The sequence below is a fragment of the Adiantum capillus-veneris genome, chromosome 18 (assembly GCF_014529385.1).
Source record: "Adiantum capillus-veneris isolate H3 chromosome 18, ASM1452938v2, whole genome shotgun sequence".
In the NCBI taxonomy this organism is placed as follows: Eukaryota; Viridiplantae; Streptophyta; class Polypodiopsida; order Polypodiales; family Pteridaceae; genus Adiantum; species Adiantum capillus-veneris.
In genome coordinates, this window is record NC_140948.1 from 142,653,913 (window position 1) to 142,668,589 (window position 14,677).

The window sequence follows — 14,677 nt, forward strand, 5'->3', positions numbered from 1 at the left end:
GGTTTTCATCTCCTCTGCCTACATCTCCGTCTCTCTCTCTCTCTCCCTCTCTCTCTCTCTCTCTCTCTCTCTCTCTCTCTCTCTCTCTCTCTCTCTCTCTCTCTCTCTCTCTCTCTCTCTCTCTCTCTCCCCCCCCCCCCCTACAGTGTGCTATGTTGGTGTTATTTAAATTGCCATTGTCCATGTCCTAGCTGCTCAAAGCTAGGTGGTGCCCCCTATTCACTCCCCGTGACGAGTTCCGCGTGCACGGGCTTGGCGTAGAGGTCGTTGGGGTCCATTTTGCGCGTGCACTTGTCATTTGGTGCCCCCACTGACGAGGGATGCTTGGAATCCTTCAATTTGCAATAGTGAACACGATGCACATCGTTGACCATGGATGAGTGGGTGCGGGAATTCTCCAATTGGAGAACGGAGGAGGAAGAAATTGAAGAAACACTAAGAGCCTTCATCAAAGTTTTGTTGTTGGAATACACGGTTGTCAACATCTAGGAAGTAAGTTCTCCTTCTTGTATCTCTCATTCTAACCATGAATCAAGAGCCACCAGAGGGAGGGTAGTAGGCTGCTCTCATTGTCATCACCCACCGCACTCTATCAATGAGTGTCATCGATGGAAGTAAAGAAGAAGCGAGTGTCATCGATGGAAGTAAAGGAGAAGCAGAAATCCTTTACATCAACGTCCACCGAAAAGAAATCATCCATAAAGCCTCTCTTTCCCAAGGAATCTAAAAATAAATGTGTAGCCTCGACTCCTAAGTGGCCCAAAAGGGGTTGCTCGTGCCAAGGGAAAAGGAGGGCTAGGCCAATTCTAGATCACATGACCCCCAAGGAAGAAGAAACACCTGGCCACATGAGTGCTTTGAGTTCGGCTCTGGAAAGCAGAATCATGCCCAAGCTGCCAAAAAGAAAGTCATCCAAGGTAAAGCGATGGAAGATTGTCTATCGATTTGCGGTGCGCATGCGAGTTCACTTCGACAACCCTAAAGCGGATGTGATAAGGAGGTTCCCATGCCCTAGAGGAGAGTGGTTTGGCTACTGTCATTGTTGTTTTGGAAGGCAGGTAGAGGGCCTTCCTTCTCCTCGTGAAACTCATCCTGAAGAAACTGTCCACCACGGGTGAAACCCAGTGGATCGAAGATGAGCTATAATTAAATGGTGTGAAATTCATGCAACAAGCTGATTACGGTAACTACTTGCAACTACTGCTAGCTAAAAGGCTAGGAGTGGTTAGACACATCTCCATCACTCCATATATGTTGAGCAATGAAGGGAAGGTGGAGCTTATGAAGGGCAATGACCTCTTGTGGATGTATTGACTTGTCAACACCGGCATGGTAAGGGTATAAGTGAGTACTCTACACTCTGTGCATCATGGATAACGAACCGATTGCTTTTTTAATTAGATTTTTGCAACACATGCACGTACGTATATATGTAGATAGGAATATCTTCTATCCGCAGAAGATTGCGTTCTTGTTTTGTTTTGTGGCTCTAGGAGAGATCCGTAGCTCCCCAAATCCCATTATCCTCCCCATGTTGGATTACCATCACTCCTTTAATGTTTCAATTTTCATCTTGTTTTGATCTATCCATCCAACTTTGTAAGAAAGCCACTAAGTTACTTGTGTTTAAGAAAAAAAAAAAGAGAGTTTGGAAATCTTGTTTTGCAATGGCAAACATTTCCTTCCCAACCTTCACGAGTAAGGTGGGAGAAGATGCTTCAGATTTCTTAGATAATCTTGAGATAGCATGTGTCGTCTCTGGAAGGGATGACGATGCTTTGCGTCTGTAACATTTAATGGCCTAATAACTTATGTGTAGCGGAAATTAGCATGAACATAGTGGGCATTTCATTAGAATAGATCCCTAATGAGAATTACAAGAGTGCTTGGGTGGAGAGAGCAACAAAAAGCATAACACCTAGTTAGATAGCATCAACAATACTTTCAAAAGAGAGAGAAATTAAGCTATTGACAACAGTTGAGGACCGGATTTGCATGGAGCCGGTCCCCCCTCCAAAAGGCTTTGTATTATGGTTTCTCCCATCAAGAGAGACATTGTACAATACAATTCTTTGTGTTCCTTCAAAACTAGCTAGTGCAATGAAGATGGAAGCTTCATGCACTAAACAAAACACTTAACAAACACAACTTGAATTATCCCCGTTCTCAGACCCAAGACCTCACACACCTTCGAAGATGGTGAGAGCTACCAGGGTATGAGAGTAGATTGAGAGGAAGAAGGAGTATCTTACGAGAAAGATGTACATCTCCTCACATAATCACTCATATTAGCATAGCTTAGCTTAGTAATTAGCTTGGTAGAGGAGATGAGCATGCATTGAAGCTTGGATCTTGGTTGGATTTGCATCCACATGCCAAGAGAGTGTTGATGTAGGCTTCTATCTCACAAGCTTGGAGTAGGTGATGAGTTCTCCATTAAAGCTTGGGAAGAGATAGTCTTCTCTTTCTTCACACATGAGCTTGTGTGAGTGTGTGTGTGATAATGCCTTGCAAAAATCAGCCCCCTCTCTCTCTTGGGCGAGCCCTCTTGCTAATTGCTCTTGCTGAAGCCTCATTGGCCCTCCCCAAGTCAAGCCAATTACAATTAAGCAGCATAAGTGATAGCCTTCTGACATGTGTCCCCCTTTGAGAGAGAGGGAAATAGAGCAAGACAGAGAGGTAAATAGAGAGAGAGAGAGAGATAGGGAAGTAGAGACTATACGTTTTTACTTACACTTAGGGGAGAAGTATCCAGGTGGTCAGAATGGATAATTATGGCCAAAAATACTCTCCTATGGACCATAACGAGGTATAGCGATATACATATTTTGGGGGACCACTCCACCAATACTATGTAAATTGAGAAGAAGTTAAAACCATGACTACTTACACGAGACTAGAAACTAGGAATAGAAGTTTGGTAAGAACCAGAGTGGAAGATTCTTTTGGACATCAACAATTTCCAACACAAGGCCTATGGGATCAACGGGGTCTAGGGATTTATGAACGCACAAAGGGACAGTGCAGCACCTAATTTAACTTACACAACTAGAATCCCTCCAACTAATACATGAGATTAAACAAAACAACTTGATGAATGTATGGCGGACAGCATACCAGTTGTAGTGCCAAGTGAGGATGGTTGCGGAGTCCAGACTCATGCGACCATCCCAAGTGGAAAAGTGTGTACCCAAAAACATAGTGGATCGGAAGATCCGTATGCTCATGTTTCAATCTTCAAACAAGTGTTGAGGACAGAGCAGGTAACTGATTTCCATACTCACTATGAAGGATTTGGGTTGACCCTAGAAGGAATGGCTTTGACCTGGTTTCAACCTTTAAACAACCTGGAATTCCCAAGTATCGAGCAACTTCTCCGAGAATTTGTTGAGGATTTCTCAGAGAGGACTTGTCACTTAAGCATAATACAGTCTTCCACATCTATGCAATGTACAATTCATGATCTTAGTTTTGGTCAAGAAATTGTTGAATCTGGTATTTTGTGTTGTGGGATGTATACTCGGATGTATAATCCTACTTTGTATGAAAAATGTGGGTAGAGTTTTGTAAATGCACTTGTAGATTCAAAGGCTGTTTTGGATTCAAAACTTTGGCATGCACATTTTGGACATCTAAATTTTGACAGTTTGCTATGTTTGCAAAACTCGGATATGGTTGCTTCTTTGCCATCTCTTGAAGAACCTTTGAAGCATGTTTGTGAAGGTTGTATTTTGGGTGAGATGTAACACTTGCAGTTTCCAAAGGATGGTTCAATAAGAGCTACATGCATGCTTACATACACCATGATGTGTGTATTCTTGGAGCCATAAGGAAGTTCAATCGACTGGGGCCCACCTGAAGACTTTTGCATAGAGAAAAAAAGAAGACATGTTTTTGTGGAATTTTTGGCATCCACGTCCCATCCTAATTTGTTAAAAAAAAAAAACATAAAAGTTGTAGCTTTTAAGCTATGCTCAAAGTGTTTCATAATGGTGGTATACTAATTAGTGCAAAGGAAATTGGTGGAGATCATATATTCTCAAATGAAAATAGAGGCGGTGATGTCGAAGGTGAAAGTGATGATTATGCATTGATAAAGAAGGTGGGATTCAACGGTGATGGTGAGGATCAATAAACGTGCCGTGAATGGGAGGAGGGACGGGAGCAGGAGCGGTTATTCTTAAGGCGGCCAAGAGCATATTTGTGATTGTGGCGGTGAGGGCATCTTGCAATGAAAGGTGCATGCAGATGATCAGCAGGTGCAGATATTGCAGAGTGAGGGGCAGGGGCATCAGCTTGATAAATTTGATGAGGATACCGGCCGGAACGATCGGGAGTTGGCCGATGATGAATGCATGCAGAGGGTGCGGGTGTCGGCACCGATGGTGCGATATTATGATGATATTGTTGTGAAGAGGCAGCTGTCGCTCTGGCAGGCAGCCGGGTGCTGAACGGGGGAAACTATATGGTTATGAGGATCAATTGAATTACTTTCATGAGGCCCACTACGACGGCGGACATAGTGCAGACACACGAGTGTCGGCCCCGATGTGAACGATGCATTCTTGCTTGTGTACTGCTCGTGGTGGTGAGCTGTAGTCGAGGCAGAGGTGAGAGTTATACAAGGAATGTGGGTGATATTGAGGTGAAGCAGTAGCATTATCGCAACTACGTCTACAGCTAGCTGCAATGCCATCGCCATTGTCTGCAAGCTAGCTCGTCGCCGGCTATACGCAACGCAGTTATGTGCAGCTGGATAGCTGCGGTCGCAATACGGGCTCGACTATATATTATACGTCCTGCCTCAATTTCTACCGTTAACCTCGCTTAGCAACCACATGAGCTCAACCGCGGTAGCGGTGGTCAGCCATGCGTAGTAGTTTACAAGATAATCTCAGTCACCATTGGTCGGCCCATATTCGCCTACCGCCGAGTCCCACACAATTTGACTTGTAAGTTGTCTCTCCAAGGTTTTCACACTAAATCTCTCTAAACTTTCTCGTTTCAAATAATATCAAAGTTTTCTACAGTTTTTATGTGCCTGCTAGAAAGGCCTTAAAGAAGGAGGGACTAATGCACACATTCATTGCAGGGTGAAACGTGCCCCATGGACAAGTGTAGACATGAAGATTAGGGTTTTGATAGGAAATTTTTTCTACCATGTTGCCGTAAGCAACTGCGTGGGAGTGCGAAATTTGACACACAATTTGACTTGTAAGTTGTCTCTCCAAGGTTTTCACACTAAATCTCTCTGAACTTTCTCGTTTCAAATAATATCAAAGTTTTCTACAGTTTTTATGTGCCTGCTAGAAAGGCCTTAAAGAAGGAGGGACTAATGCACACATTCATTGCAAGGTGAAACGTGTCCCATGGACAAGTGTAGACATGAAGATTAGGGTTTTGATAGGAAATTTTTTCTACCATGTTGCCGTAAGCAACTGCGTGGGAGTGCGAAATTGCTTCTACGCGATGACGTGGGCAAGTTCGAGGCGTGCGAATCTCGACACCTCACCTCGGTGGATTTGCAGTGCTAGAAGCAGCCGTAAACCAGGGAAAATCATGGGAAATAGTAGGCATAATCTACTTCAAAGGGCAAAGACCCTCCCCCATCACCATCCCTCCTAAATAGATCCTCACCTTTCAACAACTCCTTGAACTTCTTTTCAATAATGCATAGTGGATGTATTCCACATGTGTCAATAACACTTACATTTTCAAAAACATGGATGATGCCATGCCATCCTTTTGTCTCTTCTCACCAATGGCTGCCTCAAGGATAGATGCGAGGGACTACATCTATGGAGGTGATGAGTGCTACAATGTGTTTGCTCCTTACTCCATAGCTTAACGGCACAATCTCACCATAAACTTGGTCTACACGAGAAACCCTTAACTAGGATACCATGATTAGTAGAAAATTATAAAGGTTGTTTTGAGGGACTTCTTTCCATATGGTTCCAAAATTGTGATGCATGATGAGTGAAGAATGTCTCTCTTCAGTAACATTGAATGCACCACATTGTCTTGGAGGAAGATATATTGCATCCTTCCCTTGTACATTTCCACACCTTTCTTCTCTTGTGAGAGGAATAATGGATTTCTCATCCACACCCATAGACCTCCTCAACAAACGTCTTGAACATCATCTACGCATTCACCTGGATCCTCAATATGAGTCATTATGTAAGCGAAGCAAAAATAACACACAAAAGACTCAGAGCACAAGGAGAAAAACTTGTAGATATTGTTGACATGGTTTTCTTTATTCTTTGAATCCTATGATTAGTGTGTCTCCAAAATTATCAAATCATATTGGTGTTTTGACCTTGTTGGTGAGTAGGCAAGGCCGAAATTCATAAATTCACGGTGCATCGACAGAAAATGAGATTATCAGACCCCCCCCCCCCAAGGAAGACTCTCTTCCATCACCATTTCTCCTAAACAGATCCTTACCTTTGAGCTTCTCTTTAATAATGAATAATGGATGTTTTCCAAATGTGTTGATAACACTTACAATTTCAATAACATGGATCATCCTTGGGCTCTCTCTCTCTCTCTCTCTCTCTCTCTCTCTCTCTCACACACACACACACACACACACACACACACACACACACACCACCCATTGCAGTCCAACAATCTCTTCATCTAGCCAAGCCCACACAACTACTACCAATGTCACCCTTTGCCATGTTGAAATATGCTTCAGATAGGGCCATGCCACCTCAACCCCAAATCATCTTAAACCACTATCTCAATAGAAAAGATTCACTCCATCAAAGCCTCTTCCAGATAACTGGTCCTCCCAGCAAACACTATCTTCTGTAGAGAGTGTAGCCACCATGGTTGAGTATATACAGATGACAAAGCTCTTTAAAGGCCAAGGTTAGCTGTTCATACCAGTTTGGACCAGTAGGAAGGCAATTATTAGCACATATTAAAGCTAACGGCCCAATGATTATCATTCTATTGGTGTGCACAAACCAAATAATGTTCATGGGAGTTACATGATTACTCATAGGAGCAGGAACAACTATGGGTGATCATTCTTTGAAGGAAGTTGCTCAAACATATCTTATGATTACTCATCTGAAGGCATCAAACTCAAGAGTTGTGCCATGGAAAGAGAAGCAAATGAAGGCATTATAGAGCTATTGTAGGTGTGGTTGTTTGAGACAGCATGATGGATTGCATATAGAAGCACATGAGGGAAAAATATTCTCAAATGGATTTTGTAGGGCCTCAAGCCCAAAAAATATCATATAGAGATGATAGGTGGTTGTGTACCATGGATGTCTTATGACAATAATATGTATGGTGAAATTGAAGGTATCCCAAAAGGTATGTAGAATCAAGAAGATGGCTTCTTAAGCATGGGACACTAAGTGCATGACACTAGAGCTGGACATCTCTCATGATTCTATGGGTGGAATATGTATGGTCTTCACCAAGCAGATCCTGTTTAATGACTCTTGAAGCCTACGATTAGTGATGGAGATTCAAGCTATACAAATTTGACGTTGCAAAAATTATCAAAAACCTAATCGTGATGGGCAACTCCATCTCTAGAGGCGATCAATCATGGAAAAAGAACACCTTCTTATGGGTGGAAAAAAACACAGTGAGAATGCTTTATAGGGGCTATTGGAGAAACATGTTGCGCTTGGCAATGCTAGATCCCTTAAATTTTGTCTTTAATTCTGATTTCATTAAAATGAAACTTTCACATTCTAACCTTTTTTTCATTCATATTCTCATTAAACAACTATTCTCATCCTCATTAAATTTAGTTACAGTGTTCTTATTTTTTATGTTGTAATTCTAGTGAGATGTGCTAGTAGAACCATTTATATTCACAACACTAGATGCTTCAAATGGACAAGTACACCTCCAACACGATGAAACTTCAAGGATAGGAATTGACATCCAAACCTCCGTGTCTATGTGCGTTTGCTTGGAAAACACATAAAGACTATAGGGCAAGGCAGGCACGACTTTCGTTCCTTATAATTTTTGGGGAGACCACAATGCCGACTCTCCACCATACTTTTGCCATATGGTATTTTTGCATGATGTGCACTATATGTTTAGCATTTTCACTGTCTCATTGCATCAAAAATGTTTAACTATCCACTTTGTAGCTTAACACAAACAACACTGTCTATCTTGCACACTCGAATGACACCCGTCTATGATTACCAGGTGAGTAGTGTGCTTCAACTTTTAGAGTTCTTCGATGATTTCTATTTTTTTAGATAAAGAACAAGAACCATGTCTTAATTTTGAAGACATCATTTGTGCTGTCAAGATAGCATGCATTTAACACTACTCACACACATGACTTATAAAGTTGTTCAATTCCATGTCATTTAACTTTTTTGTCGTTGTAATGTCCTCTATTTCACTCTATTTCATGTTCACTAAATGGTATTAACCATGACTTCTATGGTAAGGCTTACCAAGAAAAACTAGTAAAATGGTCTTTCACTCAAATGCATGTCCACTAAATGGTATTAACCATAAATTTTATAGTTATAAGGCTTACCAAGAAACACTAGTTAAAAGGTCTGGATAACTTATAATCTGCTCAAACTAAAAAGAAAAAAACATTTGGTGTTTGGAAAAGCTAAGATCATGATAGCTTATAGCATTAGCAGGGTAGAAATGGTGGTATACTAATTAGTGTAGAGAAAATTGGCGGATATCATCCTTGTATATTCTCAAATGAAATAGAGGCGGTGGTGTCGAAGGTGAAGTGATGATTATGAGCTTATGAGGAAGGTGGGGTTCAATGGTAATGGCAAGAGAAAGAGCGGTTATTCTTAAAGGGAAGCCAAGAGCATGTTTGTGATTGTGGCGGTGAGGGCGTCTTGCAATGAGCAACATATATTGGAGAATGAGGGGCAGGGGCGTCAGCTTGATAGATTTGATGAGGATACCGGCCAAAACGGCAGAGAATCGACCGATGATGAATGCATGCAAAGGGTGCAAGTGATTTGACAATTCTTGAAGGTTGTCACATTAAATCTCTCTAAACTTTCTCATTTCAAATAATATCAAAGTTGACATGTTGACATGGTTTACTTTATTCTTCGAATGCTATGATTAATGTGTCTTCAAATCATATTGGTGTTTTGACCTTTTTTGGTGAGCTCGCAAGGCTGAAATTCATAAATACATGATGCATTGACATAAAATGAGATTATTTGACTTTCTCGATTGCATTTTAATTACCAAAACACCATATTGCAGCACACACAAGAACTATAGGTCCTTCCAAATCAGGTGTGCACCTCACAAGAGAGAGGTAGGAGTTTGGAAGCTCATGTATGAAAGAAGAAACCATGAAATCTTGAAATTTTTAAAGCTTGGTTGTGGTCTTCAGAAAAGAACCTAAGCATTGACATAAGGATGACAAACAGTTTTTTGCAAATCCTTAATTGACAGTGAAGTATATGTTGGTTTCTTATTTTTGGGGGGAGAGCGGGGTCACCTAATAATTATGTGATTATCACGTGAGTGTAGTATAAGGGATTAATAAATTTCATTTTTCCTCACATTTTCACATAGCTAGAAAAGGGTACAATGGGATTGAATTTTTTTTAATAGATGGAATAGAAAAAGGGTGTTTTTTATTTGTCATACATTCAGAGATAAGGAGTTTTATAAATTCTTCTTAAACGCACACGATATACACAATTTATACATTGTGACCCGTGTGTTCGTGAAGTATTTATAAATCCCCTTAGTTGTGATTTTTTCACCAATAATAGGGACCCTTCTATATGTGAAACTGCAATTCTATTAACTTTTCTTAATAAAAAACCACTTATGATGGACTCACGAGATCAAAACCTTATGCTCGATTTGTGAAAATCTCGACGCCTCACCTCAGTGGATTTGTAGTGCTAGAAGCAGCCTTAAACAAGGGAAAATAATGGACAATAGTAGGCCATCTACTTCAAGGGAAAAGACCCTCCCTCATCACCATCCCTCGTAAATAGATCCTCACCTTTCAGCAAATCCTTGAGTTCCTCTTTAATAATTCATAGTGGATGTGTTTCAAATGTATTGACAACACTTACAATTTCAATAACATGGATTGTCATGCCATGCCATCCTTTTGTCGCTTCTCACAAATGGTTGTGTCAAGGATACATGCGAGTGACATCTATAGAGGTGATGAATGCTACAATGTGTATGCTCTTAATTGCTATATAGCTTAATGGTGCAACCTCACCATCAACTCGGTCTATGCCATAAACCCTCAACTAGGATACCACAATCAATATGAGAGTCTAAGGGTCATTTTGAGGGCCCCACCTTCTTTCCACTGTCCCATAATCTCCTTGATGATTGAAGAATGTCTCGTTTTAGTTATATTGAATGCAGCACATTGTTTTTGAGGGAGGTATATTCAAACATTTCATCCTTCCTGTTGCAACATTTCCATAGCTTTCTTCTCCTCTTGTTTTAGCGTTGACGAATAATGGCTTCCTCGTCAACACCCACAGACCTCCTTGCCAACTATCCTAAAAACCACCTACACATAGACTTGGATCCTCAATATGAGCTGTTATATATGTGGAGCAAAAACAAAATACTAGTGACACCCGCAGAGAAAGAAAGACTAAGAGTAGAGGAAGCGAATCATGTGAAAGAAAGACTAAGAGTAGAGGAAGCGAATCATGTGACTAATTCCTATCTTGCATTCTCAAATCCTAATGGTTTATTCACCTTTATTGGTGATGGAGAGAATAGTTTGCTTGACTATTGTAAAGTTCTAGCTGGAAAAGCTAAAATTTATAAATGCATGTGAGTGCATCAATAAGAAAATGAGATTGTATCAATTTTTCATTTGCATTGTAATGACCAAAACACTATGTTGAGGCACACACAAGAATTATAGATCCTTTGAGATTAGATATGGACCTTACAAGACCATTTATACTTGGGTTGTTGTGGTACAAAATTTGTCCACAATTTGGGCTGCCCCTTCCAAGTATAACTTCTTTGAGTGTTGCGAGATGATGCTGTCTTATGTTTCCTTATATAAGATCAATACGGAAAATATGAACCTCAAAAGGGCCCTTTAGGGTCAAAGATGCTTTTGGAATACACTCCCTACCCCAATTAGAATGGACTTGTGGCCATGGTCCCACCATTATTTTTCATTTTTTTAAATAGCAATAACTTGAGGATTTTAACTTCAAATTTGTCAGACAATAGTGCATTTGGAGCGCATTGACGAGCTCTTTCCATAGATATGTTACATGATATAGTTTTGAGGTACATAGATATGGGATATCCATGGCCCCCTTTTATGTCCTATTGTTGATTGAAATCTGATTGGTTTCTCTTACAAGGCCCGTTTGGGGTTCATATTTTTCCTAATGTAGTAGGCACATTGGGATCTTCTGGCTATGCTAGACGGATGCAAGGAATGTAGCTTAAGAATAAGATGAACCTTGTCAATGCTTACAACGCTATATTAGAGTAAGCACATGTACAAATTTGTTTTGAATGATCAATGTTTTTGTCTTATAAGACTAGTTCTCTTTTTATTGTGCACAAATTTAAAGACTATGCATGCTTGGAATCATGTTTGTGATGCCAAGTAGAATTTGTCTCTCTACTTTGGGAGAATGAAATGGACTAAAGAGTAGGCATGCTTGCGGCAGCTATGTCTTCCAAGCACCAAATGGATAAGTGATCCATCTTGGATAGATTTCATAGGGTAAGAAGGGATCCTCTACCCTCTAAGTAAGATTGACTAATGACTAAGGCTTTATCTCTTCTACCTCATAGTTGAGGACGACTATGATTTCGAAGGAGAGGTAATGTCATAAAATCTAATATCTAACCAACCCAAATGATTTTCTCATATTAAACTGATCATTTAATGTGGGAGAATAAACGGGAACAAGGGTTAGGATATAGACATGTGCTTATAGATCTATCTCAACACAGGGCCAATGGTAAAGGGGCCCAAATGAGATATGGTCTATCAAAGAGAAAGGCTAACCAATGGAGCAGAAAGACCTTAGGGTTAGCTTCATTGAAGACCTCCAATAGTTAGTTTCAAAAGTCCTTTGACCTTAGGTAAGCTAGGGTTGTGCTTGAGGTGGGAACCTGGCCCAAGCTTGAGGTGCTTGTCATGCTTGAGATGCCAGGGCTGTAGTTGAGGTGAGAACCCAGCCCAAGCTTGAGGGGCTTAAGGGCCAAGCTTGTGGTGAGAACTAGACCCAAGGTGAGGGACAAGGTTGCACAAAACTCAAACTAGATCCCTACAAGGAGGGGACAAGCCATGCAAGAAGGGGGGGTGGTTGCTTGACCACTCTCTCTCCCAAAGGGCACCCCTAGCCCAAGAGGCAAGTAGGACACATGTCAAGCCCCTAGCTAGGTTACCCTCATGGTGTACCTAAAGCCTATTGGTTGGCCACCCAAGGGGTCCATTGATAATTTAGGAGATTTAATTAATTAATTTTACATTTATCACGTCCTCTCTCTCAAAGGGAAAAGGGGGGCACTTGTCCCAAGGCTACCCTTGTTGCTTGGTATGACTCCTGCTTATGATTGGCTAGGCCTAAAGGGGTCCAATGAGCTTCAAGCATGAGCTACAAGGGGGTGTCGACCAAAGCAAGTAGGGGGCCTGCTTAGGGTGTACACTCTCCCACACACACACTCATTGTGTGAAGTGCAAAGTGAAAGAGCTCCCTCTCCTTCTCCAAGCAAGTATAGAGGTTGAGAGCCTACACCAACACTCTTGTCTATGGAATGAAAATCCAACCAAGAGCCATGCTTCAATGCTCAAGCTTTCTATCTTCTCCATCTTCATTATTATGCTATTATGTAAGCTAGCAAGAACAGTGATGATAAGTGAGGAACTAGTTCTTTCTCCTATGAAGTGTGCCTTCTTCCTCTTCCCTACCCTCATTCCTTGTTAGCTCTCTCCACCTTCGAAGGTGTTTAAGGTCTTGGGACTCAGGCTTGGGATAGTTAATGCTTTCCTCAAAGTTTATGATATGCTCTTGATACATGAAGCTTTCCATCTTTATTGCATTACCTAGGTCACAAGGAACACAAAGATTGTATTGTACCAAGTCTCTCTTGATGGGAGAAACTATAATACAAATGCCTATTGGACGGGGGACCAGCTCCGTATGAATCCGGTCCTCAACTATTGTCATGTTCTCTAAACTCTCTCTCTTGCAAAAGTATTGTTCATGCCAAGTTAACTAAGTACCATGTTTATGTTGCTACCATCAATTATGTTCACCTGCTATGCTCACAAAGTAATTTCAAAAAAGTACTCTCTTTAATTTCCGCTACTCTTAAGTTAATAGGCCAATTCTTAATGAACAAATCCCGGAGAGTAGTTGATTGAAGATAGCATATCTAGTTAGCTTGGCATGAACAATACTTACAAGAGAGAGAGACAGAGAATTAGAGAAATTGACAACAATTCAAGACCGGAATCACCTCGAGCCGGTCCTTCCTCCAAAATACTTTTATATTATAGGTTCTCTCATAAAGAGAGACTTGGTACAATACATTCTTTGTGTTCCTGGAAACCTTGTTGATGCCATGAACATGGTAAGCTTCATGCACCGATATTATGTCCATAATTAACTTTGAATAAACATGAACTTATAAAACGTGAGTTCGAAAGGAGGGGTTTTAAAATGTAAAAATTTTAGGCAATTTAATAGAGATACATCAAAATAAGGGGTTTTTATTTTCAATTTTGAAAAAAAATCCTAAAATAAAGGGTCATTTTGTTAATTCATGCATGTTAAAAGAGAGGTTTTTTAATACCATGCGAATGCACATTATATAGGGGGGTAGTGAACGGTGAACCCCCCAAGGATGATCCATGTTATTGAAATTGTAAGTGTTATCAACTCATTTGGAAAACATCCACTATTCATTATTAAAGAGAAGCTCAAAGGTGATGATCTGTTTAGGAGGAATGGTGATGAAAGAGAGTCTTCCTCGGGGGGGTCACTACAATAAAAAAAAATAGGTCTATCACATGGGTTCAAAAGTAGGGATTATTTTATTCTATATTTCCTCACATTTTCACATATAGGAGGGTGTTGAAAAAATGAATATGAATAAAAAAATTACATGTTGAACAGGAAAAGGGTCCCTATTATTGGTGAAAGAATCACAACTCTAAGAGGATTTATAAATACTTCATGAACACACGGGTCAAAATGTATAAGTTGTGTATGTTGTGTGCGTTTACGAAGAATTTATAAAACTCCTTATCTGAGAATGTATGATAAATAAAAAAACACCCTTTTTCTATTCCATCTGTTTAAAAAAATACAATCCCATTGCACTCTTTCCTAGCTATGTGAAAATGTGAGAAAAAATGAAATTTATTAATCTCTTCTACTACATTCACGTGATATTCACATAATTATTAGGTGACCACGCTCTCCCCCTTCGAATATAAGAAACCAACATATACTTCACTTTCAATTAAGGATTTGCAAAACAAATGTTTATCATCCTTACCTCAATGCTTGAATTCCTTCCTAAAGACCATCGTCAAGGTTTAAAATTTTGAGATTTCATGGTTTCTTCTTTCATAAATGAGCATCCAAAATCCTACCTCTCTCTTTTAAGGTGCACACCTTATTTGGAAGGACCTATGGTTCTTGTGTGT